Source organism: Vulpes vulpes, chromosome 1 (genome assembly GCF_048418805.1).
Source record: "Vulpes vulpes isolate BD-2025 chromosome 1, VulVul3, whole genome shotgun sequence".
NCBI classification, from domain to species: domain Eukaryota; kingdom Metazoa; phylum Chordata; class Mammalia; order Carnivora; family Canidae; genus Vulpes; species Vulpes vulpes.
In genome coordinates, this window is record NC_132780.1 from 135,956,200 (window position 1) to 135,972,369 (window position 16,170).

At 41.4% G+C, this 16,170-nt stretch overlaps 1 protein-coding gene across 2 annotated transcripts in view; it reads left to right on the forward strand.

Moving 5' to 3' along the window:
* The window catches only part of ZFAND3 (zinc finger AN1-type containing 3), a 325,210-nt gene that overhangs the window by 296,360 nt on the left and 12,680 nt on the right, over window positions 1-16,170 (forward strand). The gene's annotated exons all lie outside the window — the stretch shown is intronic.

The window sequence follows — 16,170 nt, forward strand, 5'->3', positions numbered from 1 at the left end:
ATTGCTATATAAATTGAATGTGTTATGAATTGTGATGGGCCTTTTTGTAGCATTCGATGCCTGGAGCAGGAAGAACAGAGGATGTCATTTTCATTAATTTCTAATGAGGTGCCAATTAAAGACAGGGAAGATGCTCCAAAGGGAAGAGTGGCCAAGCTCCCCTGAATCCTCCGCCCCGGGGCTGTCATCCAAACACTGCCAGCAAGCCTTCTCTAGAAATTCCATTAAATTACAGTCTCATCGAGAGCACACACAGACACATTCAGCTTCTCTTTGATCTTCAAAAGAGCAATTTGTAAGGCGAGTTCTGAGCCTTCTCACATAGGGAACAGCCAAAGGTGATAGGAATTGTTAATTGCCAAGATACTCCATGAGCTTTCAATAAGGAGGTGAATTTTGAAGATGAATTCTCCTCTGCCTTGCTGTGATTAGATAACCTTTAAATCAACAATACCAAAGTAACACCCTTTTCCTGTGAAATCTTTCAGGGTGCCAATTAGAAAAGGCATGTGGTGAGGCTGGGGATGATATCTTGCATCCCACAGTATCTTCAACAGTTTTAACTTCTCAAGATAGAAAAAAATTGCATAAAAATGGATTTATTTGTTTCATTTTTTTACTCAGTAGGCAAATTGATCAGCTCATTCTCATTACAGGAGTCTTGTCTCTCCAAATGCCACCTAGAAGATGTTCTGAAATCTGGCCATCCTCATAAGCTCTGGGCCACATCACAGCCATGTGAATGCTGTGTTCTCTAAGTGAATCTTGCGTGATGCGCACAGCATTGCTTTGTAATCTCTGTGCCTTGCTTCCCAGAACCACAGAATCAATATTTAAATACTAGTCTAAGAGCTTGCATAAGTACCACCTGTTTTCAGTTGACTATGACTTAAACTGTAAGCTGATATGCTCCCTTTTGGGACAGCAGTGCTTTTACTAACCTGAGTAATGTGGCTTCCTTTCATGCTTTCAAAATAAATTTTATATTCACTTTAGAAACTCAAGAGTGATGCTTTAGCCCTTTAGAGTAGTTTGTCATCTCTAGGTGCCTCAGTAGTCATTTTCTGTGTTATCATTCACTGTCAAACTAAATTCCACAAGCATTTATTGAGATGTGACTATGCATGAAGCATTTTGCTAGTTTTTGTGGGGAATATAGGATCTAGAAATACATAATGTAGGAATTCATAGTCTAGGTCAATGGTTTTTCAAATTGGAGTGGGTGGCACTCTATGCATGGAAGATGTGGCAAAACAGATTCCTGCCCATTCACTACCACCAGAGGTTCTGATTCAGGAAGCCCGTGCCTGTTCAACAAATCCCTGAGTGGTGGTGATGCTGCTGGTTTGTGGAAGCAAGCTTTGAGAACTGCTCTAGGCAGTTCTCAATCCTGGAAAGCTTTTAAAAATACAGTGTCTGGGCCTCACTCTAATTGAGTAAGAAAAGATCACCAGCTATTGTTTTAGCTTTTTATTTGGAAATTTAAAGTGTTTTTCTGGACCATTTGAGAGTAAGTTGCAAACATTTTGGCCTTTTGTCTTTATAAACTTCAATGAATGTTCTTTTAAGAATAGGGATATTATTTTATAGCCACAGCACAGTTACCAACTTTAGTAAATGGATACTGATTCAGTACTTTAGTTAGATTTGCCTGCTACCCATATTCCAGTTTTATTAGTTGATCCAAAACTTTCATATAAAACATTGTTCCCTTTCAGGACTGAATCTGGTCCAGGATCAGGTGTTGTGTTTAGCTGTCACTCACATCTCTTTAGACTCTTTTTGCCTGCAACATTTTTATGGTCTTTCTTTGTTTTTATTAATATTGACCTTTTTGAAGACTACCTACACCCACTACCCCCTTTTTTAAAAATAATGCTTCTCACTTTGTGTTTGTGTTTGTCTGATGTTTCTTCATGATTAAATTCAGATTTATTCCTAGCCAGACTCTTACTAAGTGATGTTGTGTCCTTTCTCAGGATTTGACATTGAGAGGCACAGATGTCTATGATCCTCTCATTGTAGATGTTAATTTTAATTCACTCAACCTAATTAAAGTGTTGTCTAATTTCTCCACTCGATTGGTTATTATTTTTGACCATGCAACTAGTAAGCAGTCTGTGGGAAAACACGTTATGACCATGTCAATATCCTGCTCATCATCAAAAATGTCTCCTAGATTTAGCATCCATTGATGATTCTTCCCTGAACCAGTCTTTACTTATGGTGGTTGCAAAATGATGATTTTTCTAACTTCAAATCTCCTTTCTACATTTCTCATTTGATACTCAGTGTTTTTCTGTGAGAACCCTTCTCCCTCATGTATTTATCTATTATTATTATGGACTCAAGGGCTTTTATATTTTTTCAGCGGTTTGTAATTCATTACTATATTTAATTATTTTGGTAGTGCAATTGTCCCCAAAGTGTTTCCTTACTTTCTGGCATAATAAGATGTGTTCTGGGGGCACCTGGGTGGCATAGTTGATTAAGCATCTGACTTTTGATTTTGGCTCAGGTGATGATCGCAGGGTGGTAAGATTGAGCCCTGACTCTGCACTCAGTGCAGAGTCTGCTTAAGATTCTCCCTCTCTTTCTCTCTCTCTCTCTAAAATAAATAAATCTTAAAAAAAAAAAAAAAAAAGTGTTCTGGATACATCTGGTACTTACCTTGCCCACTGGTAGAATCAGTAAATTTTCTAGGGATCCCCAAGGTGATTTTAATATGCATTCAAAGTAAGGATTTACTGGGCCTCTGAGGAAGGCAGACACATGCATGAAACAGTTGGCATTCAGTGCAGCCTACCATAAGAGTTTTAACTGAGGTATAAGTTATGTGTTATAGGACGGTGGGGAGGGAGAGATTAATTCAAACTAGAAGACTCTGGGTAGGCTGCAATAATTGGGGCCTTAAAAGAAGAGTGGGATTTAGATGTGTGTGGAAAGAGAGAATTCCCAGACAAAGCTCGTGTTCCGAAGGTGACCGCTGTGTAGCTGGATTAGGGTTAAGTGAAGAGAGACTACTAGAAAGGGTAGGAATTCTAGGCTCCAGGCTGTTGGGTTTGGATGTTGGTTTGCAGTGAGGAGCTGTCAGTGGTTTTAAATATGGTCAACACAATCTAATTTTTACTTTTTTTTTTTTTTTTAATTAAGCACATAGGAAAGCCCAGGAGGCTGTTGAATCTTTTTTAGAGGAATGATCTAGAACAAATGTGAACTAAGTCAGTAACTGAAAAGGAGATGTGCCTGTGTCACAGCCATCTCTGTCACTGCAGGGGACCGCACAGTGAGTGAATAGTGATACCCTGTGGTCCAGAGTGGGGCAAGGAGCTGCAGTGACTATGAGGCATGTTGGTGACATGAAATTACTAGGCCAGTCCATTTCACCAGCACTGTAGATCACCACAGATAAGTCCATATATCTGTGCTTTTGCTTTAACTCTTATCCACAAGTGGTTTGAACCTCTTAAGAACATTTGGCATTCTATCCTTTGTCTCTAAAAGAAAATATGTCAGTGTATGTTTTTATAAGGCTTTATAAGTTCTAGCCTGGATCCATCAAAAAACCCCTGCTATCCAGGGAGACGCCTGAGATCTTTTATCTTGACCAAATTGGTTTGGCTGGTTCAGTATTATCATTACTGCCACTGAGTGGTGAGTCCATGCTCTGCCATGTGTTATAGAGAGATACGTGGTTACCAAGACCCCAGCCCTTTGGGATCCTGTTCTTATGCTGAATCTGGCAATGAGAGGCTAAAGTTTCTCCATTACTTATAAGACCACAGCTAGGTATGTGTTACCTATGTCTCAAGAGAAAGAAGTGTCCTGTCCATACTCCCAAAAACAAAAAAGCCCTTTGGTGGGAGTTACTGTATATGTGAGAGCTAAGGATAATTGGAAATCTTGAGGCAAATTCTGTGAAATTTTCTCCCTTTGCTGCCCTCTTCCCTTCATTCTCACTATACTTTTACCTGAACAGGAGTATGCTGTCTGAATTCCCCATTTAATCTTTAATGTATAAGAGTTCTAGTCTAAAACCAAACAGATTAGTCTCTCTGTTGCTCCTTTATAAATTGCACATTGAGATGCTAAAGCAAAACAAAACAGACCTTTTACTGAACTCTAACTCCATGTATTTAGCCTGTTTGTTGAGCACTGTCTCAGAGATCCAGCCTACCATATGTCCTTTGACAAGACTATAGAGAGAAATGAGAAACATGAAGAACTCTCCTCCCCCGCAAAGGAACATCAAAGACTGAGCTTTTAAAAGACACAATGTGCAGAGCATATCTGCTGAAGCCTGTGTCACATTCTCACCCTCTGACAGGTGAGCCAGGAGACCTTTATCCCATGGAGTGAAATATTTTCTGTCTGGATAGCAAATTTGCAACTACTTTTGTAGTCTAATGTTAGGGGCTATAACGGCACAATAATTTTATCAAAGCTATCTGGATAGGTTACCCTGCTTAGAATACTTCTTTTGGATCATTGCAAAAAGAAATGAATGATTGATGTCTTTTGTTTTAATTCCAAGAGTAAGTGGTTTTAGTTAATTCTTTGTCCAGCAAAGTGTGTGTGGTGTTCTTTTTAACAAAATTTTTGGGATAGAATGTGTGTACCATAATATTCACCTGTTTTAGAGTTCAGGGAGTTTTGTTAAATTTAGGTGGTACAGCCATCACCAAATTCAAATTTCAGAATGTTTTTAATCACCTTTGTGCCCCTTTCTAGTCAGAGCCCCTGCACTCCCCTTCCCAGCCCCCAGGCAACTATTGATGATCTGTTTTCTGTTGGTATAATTTTGCCTTTTCCAGAATTTTCATATCCGTGGATTCATACAGTATGATATACAGTCTTGTCTATCTACATAGTGTATTTTTTTTGTGTGTATTGTTTTTGAGATTGATCCACATTGTTACACATTAGTAGTTCATTCCTCTTTAATTTTAGATAGTATTTTATTGTATGGATATCATATTAAGTTTATCCATTTACCAGGGGACATATATTTAGATTCTTGACAGTTTGGGGATATTTTGAATGAAACTGCTATAAATATTCATGCAGAGGTTTTTATGTGGATATATGTTTTTAATTCCTCTTAGGTAGATATAGAAGTGGAATTGCCAGGTTGAATGACCACTGTATATTTTGCTTTTTAAGAAAATTCTATTGGCAGTGTACTAGGGCTCTAATTTACCCATAATTTGTCAGTATTTAATATTGTCCTTTTTTTTTTTTTAAACTTTAACTGTTCTAATGAGTGTGTGGTCCCATCTCGCTGTAGAATATTAATTTCCCATCAGGCATTTCCCAGATGACTAGTGATGTTAAGTATATTTTTTCATCAGTTTTTTTTGTCATTTGTATCTTCTTTTATGAAGAGTCTGTACTTCAAGTGTATTCACTTTTTTTTTTTTTTAAGAGAGAGAAAGTAGGAGGGGAGGAATAGAGAGGCTCCAAACTGAGTGTGAAGCCCGACACAGGGCTCCGTCTCGTGACCCTAAGATCCTGACCTGAGCTGAAATCAAGAGTCAGATGCTTAACCGACTAATCCCCCCCAGGCTCCCAGTATCATCACCATTCTTTTTTTAAAAGATTTTATTTATGTTTTCATGAGAGACACAGAGAGAGAGGCAGAGACGTAGGCAGAGGGAAGAGAAGCAAGCTGCATGCATTCTGAAGCAAGCTCCATTCGGAACTTGGTCCCGGAACTCTGGGATCACATCTTGAGTTGAAAACAGATGCTCAACCGCTGAGCCACCCAGGCATCCCTACCTTCATCATTTTAAAAATGCCATTTTTAATAATATTCCAGCCCATGAACCTATTTGAATCGTCTTTAGTTTCTCAGTAATATTTTGTATTTCTCAGTATACATTTGTTAAAATTATTCCGAAGTATTTTAATTTTTTGCTATTATCAACAGAATTTTTAAAATTTATTTTCAAATTATTCTTTGCTGTCACTTCAAAACAATTTTTGCATATGATTTTTTATTCTGCCACTTACTTATTTTAGATTCCTTAGGATTTTCTACATCCATGATCATGTCATTGCAAATAAAGGCCATTTAACTCCTTTTCAATCTTTGTCTATAATTTATTTTTCTTGTACTTTTGCACTGGGTAGGACCTCTCCCATAAATGAAAAATGTTGAGAGTGGATCTCCTTGCTTTTTCTCTTATTTAGGTAAAATTCCATCTTGTACAACTAAGTATAATTTAGCTGTATATATATTTTTAAGATTTTATTTATTTATTCATGAGAGAGAGAAAGGCAGAGACATAGGCATAGGGAGAAGCAGGCTCCCCATGGAGAGCCCAGTGCAGGACTCAGTCCCAGGATCCCGGGATTACAACCTGAGCCAAAGGCAGACACTCAACCACTGAGCCACCCAAGTGCCCCTAGCTGTAGATTTTTTAAGGTTTTGGGTGTTTTGTTTTGTTTTGTTTTGTTTTAAGTAATCTCTACACCTAGCATGGGGCTCAGACTCAACCCTGAGATCAAGAGTTACATGCTCTTCCAACTAAGCCAGCTAGGCACCCCATCTGCTATAGATTTTTGTAGCCGACCCCTACCGCTGCCCCTTACCCTGACAAATGGCTAATGATTTTAGCTGCTGATGCATTCTAGGAAGACAGGAAATGTTTAAATACATTCCCCCAAAATGGATGATATAATGTATGGTGAGCTTACGTGGCCTAAAAAAGATCAACAAAACTGTGTTTTAAAAGTTTCACATCCGGGCAGCCCAGGTGGCTCAGTGGGGGCAGCCTGGGTGGCTCAGTGGTTTAGCACCGCCTTCAGCCCAAGGCGTGATCCTGGAGACCCGGGATCGAGTCCCACATCAGGCTCCCTGCATGGAGCCTGCTTCTCCCTCTGCCTGTGTCTCTGCCTCTGTTTGTGTGTATGTGTGTGTGTATCTCATGAATAAATAAATAAAATCTTTTTAAAAAATAAATAAAATTTTCACATCCCATGAATTCATTTCTGTTTGCAGTTGAAGCATATTCCCTTTGCTTTCAGTTGTATGTAACATGTCTGTACATCTATAAGGGGGAAAGCCTATGACCTGAGAGTGTTCCTCTTTTCATCAAACTAGTGTCATAGCAGACATCTAAGATGCTATTCTGGGTTACTCTCACTTGAGGTAATATAAGCAAACCACTCTGAGAGATGCTTGGAAATGCTTTGCTTGAATTAAATGCTTTTGCCACAAGACACAATCACAGAAATTTGTGTGTAGATAGATACTAGCGTCACATACCACCAGGATTAGAAGGAGCTTTAGCAGTCATTTCATCCAACCCCACTTTTTTCTATGAACAAGGAAACTGAGGTCAGAAAGGTTGCCACTAGCCTTAGATCATACCTGTGTGCAAAATACTGGTATTTCATGCAGCCTTTAATGTAAAGCTCAGGGACTGAAGAGTGTCTGCCCAATGTGAGTGTCCCTCCCATCTCAGAGGTCTTGGGTCCTCCTAACTACATCTCCTCATCATGCATCTTGGATGTCTGCTTGTCTCCACAGAATTTCACTTGTGTCTAATGAAGTACCCAGAAGATTTCTTGGGTTTTTCTTCAAGTTAATACTCTTGTTTTTGCCTCCTCTTGTCTTGGCCTCCAACACCTTGCTCAGGACTCAGGACTCTTCTAAGGACGCTTTGCAGCAAAATGTCACCAAATTGGAACATTAGTAATAAAAATAAAGTAGTGTTTAGTCAAAATAATAGGATTAAATTTTTTTTTCCTTCAAATTGACAACAAATTGTTCCCAACGTTTCGCTAAAAAATGTCCTTTCCAGGGCTTTTAATGTATGTAAGCTAATTTGTGTTCATTACACTGTATGCAATTATATGCTACTAGACACTCCCAGTCTTCTGAATGGATTCTTACTATGATTTCCTCATGAGCAGAACTTCTTTGAAACATGTGAAACATGTGGGCCTTAGACCAGCTCTTCAGAGTCCCTGGATAGAAGGGGATGCTTGTAAAAGTGTAGTTGCTCAGGTAATTCTAATATATACCCCAGTGTTTGATATACTGTCTGTACACTTCATAGCTCTTTTTTTTTTCCATAGGAAATGCAAAGGTAATTTCAGATAGAGTATAATTACTGGATGTTTCAAGTAAGGTGATGCACATCATAGAGGTTTTATATCAGATTTAATCAACTCCATTCTTTTTTACTTAGAGATTTACATCTTCTGAGTGCTTAACATATGCCTTCTCTACTGATCTCCTTTCCCCTGCTTAGATTCTAAAATCCTCAGGGGTTAGGATCACATATTATTCTGTAGCTTCTCACTGCCCTTATTAAAGTATATGGTCTGTGGTAGTACCCAGACAGTATGTACTAATAATGTACAAGAAAAACTGGAAGTCACAGAAATGTGGTGTCCTGGTGAGCCTGCTGGTATCTTTAGGGAAAAGTCCGTTTTGTAGTAGTATTTGAAGACAGGCCCAAGCCAGTGAATGAGAGAATGTCTGGACCAGTCTCCATGTATATTCTTGAAGCCAGGGTACGTGTGCAACCTGAGGTCTTCCTAGTGGAATATTTGGCTGAAGGAATAAGGTATAGATGGGGAACTTTAGCATTTTTTTATTGTTACATTACTTTTATCTGCCTTGGATTTTTATTGGTAGGGGATGGAAAGCAGACAGCATATATATACTAAGAGGGTAGCATTGCTTGCTTGGTCTAATTAAAAATATTTGATAAGCTTATGGTTTAATTAAATACTCAGCTTTGGGGATGAGTGTGTTTGCATAAACAAAACCTGTGATTTATCTTGCACATGAATAAGATGAGTCCTTTGGAGGTCATAGAGATAAAGACCTACTGTATACAAACATACCAGTCTCTCATTCCTGCCTAACTTGTCACTGGCATAGAATATAAATACTTAAGTGACTTAGAAGTTACCCAGGGATCCCTGGGTGGCTCAGCAGTTTGGCGCCTACCTTCAGCCCAGGGCATAATCTGGAGTCCCGGGATTGAGTCTCACATCGGGCTCCCTGCATGGAGCCTGCTTCACCCTCCACCTGTGTCTCTGCCCCTCTCTCTCTCTGTCTCTCATGAATAAATAAATAAAATCTTAAAAAAAAAAATAAAGAAGTTACCCATCTGATGCCAGTCGAGCTCCCTGAACTGATACAGAAACCACGTCAGCAGTTCCCTGGCAGCTGATCCAGCTGCCATGCACATCTTCAGCCTTGAGGGAATACAACAGGTCTTATTATTGCCAGGCAGCTTAGATTGGCTAGGTGCTTCCTCTACGGAACTAAAACTAGCCTCCTTATAAAACATGTTGTTATTCCTCTTCACTCTGCCCTCCACAGTGACCTGTCACAAATCAGCTTCCTCCTCGGCAAGCCTCTTCTTCAGATATTTGGACACAGGGTCTTCGGCTTTCCAGCACCCCATTCCTCCAGTAGCAAGTTTGTTCACAGGGACTAAAGAACTAGTGTGGGGAAATCAGGGACTAGAGTGGGCTCACCATTTCCACGGTATTCCTCATCAGAGGCCCTCGCAAAATCTAGGTGTCTTTTTAAACAAAAACCCTTCTTTATCTGCTGATCTCCTGAGACTGCTGAAAAGTCTTCTCTCTTATGGAGTCCATAAAGAAATACTGCTGTACTTCTTAGATACTGAAATTGTCTATCCTTCCTTCCAGACCCTAAGCACTGGAGGACAGAGACCAATCATATAGTGTTTTTTGGTGGTTTCTACTGTAGAAGTGCAGTGATGCCTAGTAAATATTTGAGTTGAATGAGTGAACTCTGTACCATTGCAGTTGTGATCCTCTGAGCAAAGGAAAAAAGAACAGGGTTGTTTTTTTGTTTTTTGTTTTTTGTTTTTCCGCTTAAGATTTTATTTGGGAGAGAATGAGCATCAGCAAGGGCCGGGGGGGTGGGGGCGGCCGAGGGAGAGGGAGAAGCAGGTTCTCCACTGAGCTAGGAGCCTGACATGGGGCTCTGTCTTAGGACCCTGAGATCCTGACCTGAGCCAAAGGCAGAAGTTTAACCAGGCGCCCCAGAAAAGCCACCCAAGCGCCCCCAAAATAGAACGACTTTATTGAGTAAAGTGTAAACACTATTACACCGAATGCCTGCTCCTATGTTAAATCACTTGACCCTGATAAAAGCATTGTAAAATGGCACCACTCAAGCTTTGAGGCTGAATAACTCAGAAATAAAATATTAAGGGAGCATCTAGCATGTGAGCTTAGATTTGCTGAGCTCGCAGAATCCTGCACTGTTCATATCCCCCTGCTGGCCCATGGGTGTCCTAGGCAGTGAGGAGATACCTGCAGCATGAGTTATCTTTATTTTCAGCCATATAGATCTTAGCCCATTTGTTAAGCACTTCCTCAATTCAGAGATGCTTTTTATTGAACACTTATTGAACACATTGAAAATATATGCAACCTACTGTGTGAGAGCCTCTTGAGGTGGTGGTAATGAGTCATCCCAGTGCACTGTTTTCTGTTGTGCTCCATGCATCTCTTGTCACTCCATCTAGATTAGATGCCTCTGGAGGACAGGGTCCATAGTGTTGCCATCTTTTTTTCTCCCACTGTGCCTGGGTAATATGAGACACAGTGGCACTTAATTTTTATTGATGTGGACGTTCCATTTTTCTCCTGAGTGCTAATTCATGTCCTCATTTTCTTTGAAAACTTACCTCTTCCAGGATACCTTATGCAGTTGACCTCTCCTTGATGCCCCCGATTTATTGCACATAGCTGGGTTGTATTGATTTTATTTGCAGTTGATTTCTTGCTTTGCTTCTTGTGTCCTTGAGCAGTTTTCTTCTCTGTGCATCTCCAGCTGTTCTTAAAGGCATGCGTTTGTGACTTCTTTCTTTTCTTTTTCTTCCACCCGGCCCCTAGAATAGAGCTCTGTAAACAGTGTACAAATGACCAGTAAATACTTTTGACTCCTTGAGCCTGATAGCTTCTTTTCCATGCTGGACTGACAGCCCAACACTGGAGCCTGAATCCTTTATTTATTAGATGAGATTTCTATAGTACCTTTCCTCTGAAGAGATCAATATCAATGAAGTTTGTTTCTCCTTCTGGAAAGTGCTTTTACCTAAGCAAACCAAGGCTCTGATAAGATCACGTGATGGTCCTTATTCCTCAGCTGTTGGGCCCTTGAGATACAGACTTTAAGAAAAGCCTCACCACTTCAAATTTTGCTACCTTGTTGCTAGCAGTGAGCCTGAATAAGACTGTGACAAACAGCAACCCAAGCTCTGCAGCATTAGTTGATATTGTAGCCAATGTTATAAAAAGAGAATCTGCATTTGGGGGGCACTGCCATCATTTGGAAGGCAGATATGGAGAAGGCCATCTTAGTACTCAGTACATCTGTCCACTCACCAGAGCCCCATCAAAATGTTTGTGGGGGGGATCCCTGGGTGGCGCAGCGGTTTGGCGCCTGCCTTTGGCCCAGGGCGCGATCCTGGAGACCCGGGATCGAGTCCCATATCGGGCTCCCGGTGCATGGAGTCTGCTTCTCCCTCTGCCTGTGTCTCTGCCTCTCTCTCTCTCTCTCTCTCTCTCTCTCTCTCTGTGACTATCATAAATAAATAAATTTTTTTAAAAATGTGGGTTGTAGGCTCTCAGACAGTGCTTGGTGTCACCAGAACTGTTCAGTCTCTGAAACTCGGTGCCCTAAGGGAGAGCATCCCTGGACCAGGACCCATGAAGCACATGAGACCCAGAGACTCAAAACATGCAAGTGCTGGATAGGCAGGGAATAAGTACGGAGAGATGGTGCTGTCAAGCTGGTGGGAAGAAGACCTATCATACTGCAGATTTGAATAGTCAAGACTCTCTGTGAAGTATTGGAACAGAGTTCAGAGGCCAAAGACTGAAAAACGTGGATGAGTCAGCCCTATAGTTCATTGAAGAAGTGCCTAAAATAATTAGGTCAGCTGGCTTCTCTAGGAAATTGCTCACCTTTCCTTGTTTGAACAGACATGATTCCTATCCCTATTCAGAGTTAGGCAGAATTGAGGAGGAGATGAAGTCATCTCCTGTGTGTTTTCCAGACAGATGAGAGGTGCACACATAGAAGCTGCATGGTGTGGATACTTGCCACCACCCCAAAATTTGGTGTGCCCTTGAGCCTGCAATCCAGTAAATACCCTATGCTGTCAGAGCAGATGTCAGGGCAACCATAGTTACCGGGACACCTAGAGAAACAAAAAAGCAGGGAGAAATGTGTTGGAGAGAAAGAGGAAGAAAACAAAGTAGAGAAGGACTAGAAATGTAAGGAAATGGGAAGAGGGCAGAAATGGAGGTGTGGTGGGTGTGGTAGGTCCGCTGACATTTTTTCACGAGGTAGTGTGAGCTTGGGAGGGTGCCCCTGCTTATTTCTTCCTGAGATTTGAAGGATATTCTATTTCTCTGTTGTTGCCTGTGGAGTCAAGTGGTTGAGCCACCTGTACTGTCTGTCTGGCTTATTCTCAACCCACAACACGGTGCCTGGAGCATGGGTGGAAGGAGGGGATGACAAGGAGTGTCCCTCTTTGCTCTGGGTACCTCCTTGTACATGATCACGGGGCCTCACCAGCTGTTGTGTGTGCTAAAATGTGCAGTATCGTGGTGGATGAGGGGAGACAGCTGGCACTAGCCTGTGGGGAGTTCTGTCCTGTGGCTCTCTTCTATAGCAGACAGCCAGACCCACTTCATTCATTCATTCATTCATTCATTCATTTTTAAAGATTTTATTTATTTATTCATGAGAGACACACAGAGAGAGGCAGAGACACAGGCAGAGGGAGAAGCAGGCTCCGTGCAGGGAGCCCGACGTGGGACTCAATCCTGGGACTCCAGGATCACACCCTGGGCTGAAGGCAGGCTAAACCACTGAGCCACTCAGGGATCCCCAGCCCACTTCATTTAAATAGACAAGTTCTCCACAACAGTACAGTGGGACTGCAGAGGAAGGATGCCATGCAGCTGTTAGATGCTCTCCATGACCAAAATTTTCTAAATATCAATCAAGAAATTGCTTTGATACTGATGGGTTGTTCTTAGGCCATAAGGTGGGAGGTGGCAGGCAGTGGCTATTGCTCTTGAAGACCTTTCCTCTGTGTAATGGAGGCCTAATGTTCTGGCAGCCCACTCATGCCTTGAGGAGCAGAGCAGGTCTTTTCCTAACTGGATGATGTTGTCTAGCAGCAGGCCTCTGCACGCACTCAGATGGTCTTCTTCTTGAACCATGTCAGCCTGGTGGCCCCTGGGACATGGAAGCTCTGAGTCAGCACACGATGGGGTTTGTGCATCCTAGTGATTAAAACATAGGATGATATGTGCTCTTTAGAGGTGTGCACTGAAGTGTTACAGTTGCACCTGGGAAGAGGAAAGTTTCCAGATTTACAAATTAAAGGCCCAGGTTTATGTTAATATTCTTGTATCAATTAAACTGCTCTTCTTTTGAACTGGAGTGTTATCTGGATTAATTTTCCATGGAATCTGGAGTAACTGACCAGAATACTTGAGTAGAGTAGGAAATGAATATCCGGGAATTGGGGTGATGATACTCAGTTCTTCATTATCTATACTCAGCCTTCATTATCATTATCTATACTCAGTTTTGTGTTTTTTTGTTTGTTTGTTTAGGATTTTATTTCTTTATTCATGAGAGACACAGAGAGTGAGAGGGGCAGAGACATAGGCAGAGGGAGAAGCAGGCTTCCTGCGGGGAGCCCAATGCAGGACTCGATCCCAGGACCCTGGGATCACTACCTGAGTTGAAGGCAAGATGCTCAAGCACTGAGCCACCCAGGCATCCCTATACTCAGCTCATTTATGGTTGTGAGTGTTACAGCAAAGTTTTAATTCCAGGAGAGCATCTGATTGATGCCATCTTAGACATTTCTGGGTTGCGTTTCAGAGTGAGCTCAGAATATAGGCTCATAGTAATAATGGCCATAGAAAAGCATAATTAGGAAAGTAAACCTGCTCTACTGCAAACAATGGAATATATCCAAAGCCAGACAGCAGTAGGTTTTAGATTGTCCTCACTGTGCTACTGTTCACCCGGGTAATTGGAAATAGACTGTGTGATGGTGTTCCTCTCCAGAAGCGGGGGGGGGGCGGGGGGGGGCACACAGTACAGCATTAAACATTCTTTTATTGCTAGAAGTAATTTTCTTCTATTTTTAAAGAGTTGGATGTTGACTCTAAGTAATTATTTATTCAGTCTACCTACTTGAGTTCCAGAGGAGCAACAAGGAATAGAACTAACAAAGTCCCTGACTGCATGGTGCTTTTATTCTTTGGGAGAGAGATGCAGTAAACACGGGAACAGATAAATGAGATCCTTTGTGATGGGAGTAAGTACTGTGGTGTAATAGAATGACAGAGAAGGAGAAGGGCATTGGGAGGCACTGCAAGTAGGGGTGGGAGTCTAGCATCTGGAAGAGGTGAAAGCTGAACTGAGACAAAACCTGGGAGAGCCAGCCATTCACAGGTTAGGGGAAGAGTGTCCCAGATCAAGGGAGCAATAGCAACGTGGCCCTGAGGCAGAAACAACTTGGCAGATTGGGATGAGAGAGGTGGCCTGTGTGGTTGGAGCCCAGTGCGTGAGGAGAAGCAGGTGGGACCGGATGGGGGGATAGTAGGCCTTTGCAAAGAGTATCTTATTCTAAAAGTCGTGGGAAGGCATTGAAGGGTTTTAGGCGAAGGAATGGTGTGATCTGATTTACATTTTATATTACATTTCCATCCTTCTGGGAGATAAACATAAATGCTTGTGCATAGACTACCAAGAATACATAACAACTGGTAGTAGTGGTGTGGTTGCTTTGCCTCTGGGGAGGGTAACTGAGAGAATGGGAAGGGAGACATACTTTTTGCTGAATATTATTTTATGCAAATTCAATTTCTGTTATATTCATGTATTATCTATTCAAACAGGAATTAATTAACAAATATTTAAAAAGTACATCTCAAGTCAATTACCAAGAATGAAAAGAAAAATCATTCTAACGCTGTGAGAAAGAGCTTTGAGGACAGCAAAGGCAGAAGAGGGCAACTCATTGTGGGCTCTGACTAGCCACGGTGGAGGCTTTGGCTTCACAGCATCCCAGCCCTGCCAGCCTTTGTTCTATCCCATCTGCATGCTGTACTCATTCCTGCCCCAGGACTTTTGCGTGAGATGATGGAGAAAGCAGGGCAGATTCAGAACTTCATTTAAAGATAAACCCAACAAGACTACTAATAAAGTTGGTGTGAAGAGTAAGGGAATGAGGAATCAGGGAGGAGTCTTGGCTTTGGCTTGAGCAGCTGTATGGATATGGAATCATTCACAGAAGCAGGGAAGTTTAGGAGACTAGCCAATACGGGAGTCAAGAGGATTAAGAGTTCTGTTTTGAACATGTTACAGTTGAAATTCCTATTAACCAATCTAGTTGGGTATGTTTGTCAAGTGGTAAGTTGGATACAGGAGTTTAAGGGAAGAAATTGTGAGTGGAAATATAAATTCCAGGTGCATCAATATTTAGACTGCAATATTGAAATATTGAAAGTTTGGGTCTGGATGAGATTTACTTGAAGGAATATATGAAGGTTTAAGAGTACTGCTTTCTGTGGTGGTTTGAGAAAGGAAGCTAGTTAAGGATTCTAAGAAGCTACAACCAATGAGGTGGGAAGAAGATCTGGAATATCACAGAATATCACAGGAGCCAGGGCGGCGGTGGTATACTACAAGGGAGGGAGAGAAGACAGATACTGCTGAGAGATGAGGATGAGCAGATTGGATCTGGCCACCTGAGCTCTTGACTGGCTTTTCCTTTTCCTCAGAGGTTCAGAGAACATAGTCTGTAACTAATCTCTCCTCCATTCAATCAAAATATTGAGTGAACCACCCCCTGTTCTAGGCATTAAATTTCAGAAGCACGGCCCTTTCTTTCATGAAATCTAGTCAAGAAAACAAGTTAAATGAAAAAATTACACAAACTACCCCTACAATTATAATTGTGACCAGTGCTTCAAGAAAAAGTCCAGAATGCCATGAAAAGCATATAATGGGGCCCTAGTCTAGTCCAAAGGTCTAGAATGGTCTTCCTGAGTAAAAGCCATTGAAACTGAGGCCTCAAGAAGCAAGAATTTGATTAGGTCAGTGTATCTAGAACATAGAGTCCAGGG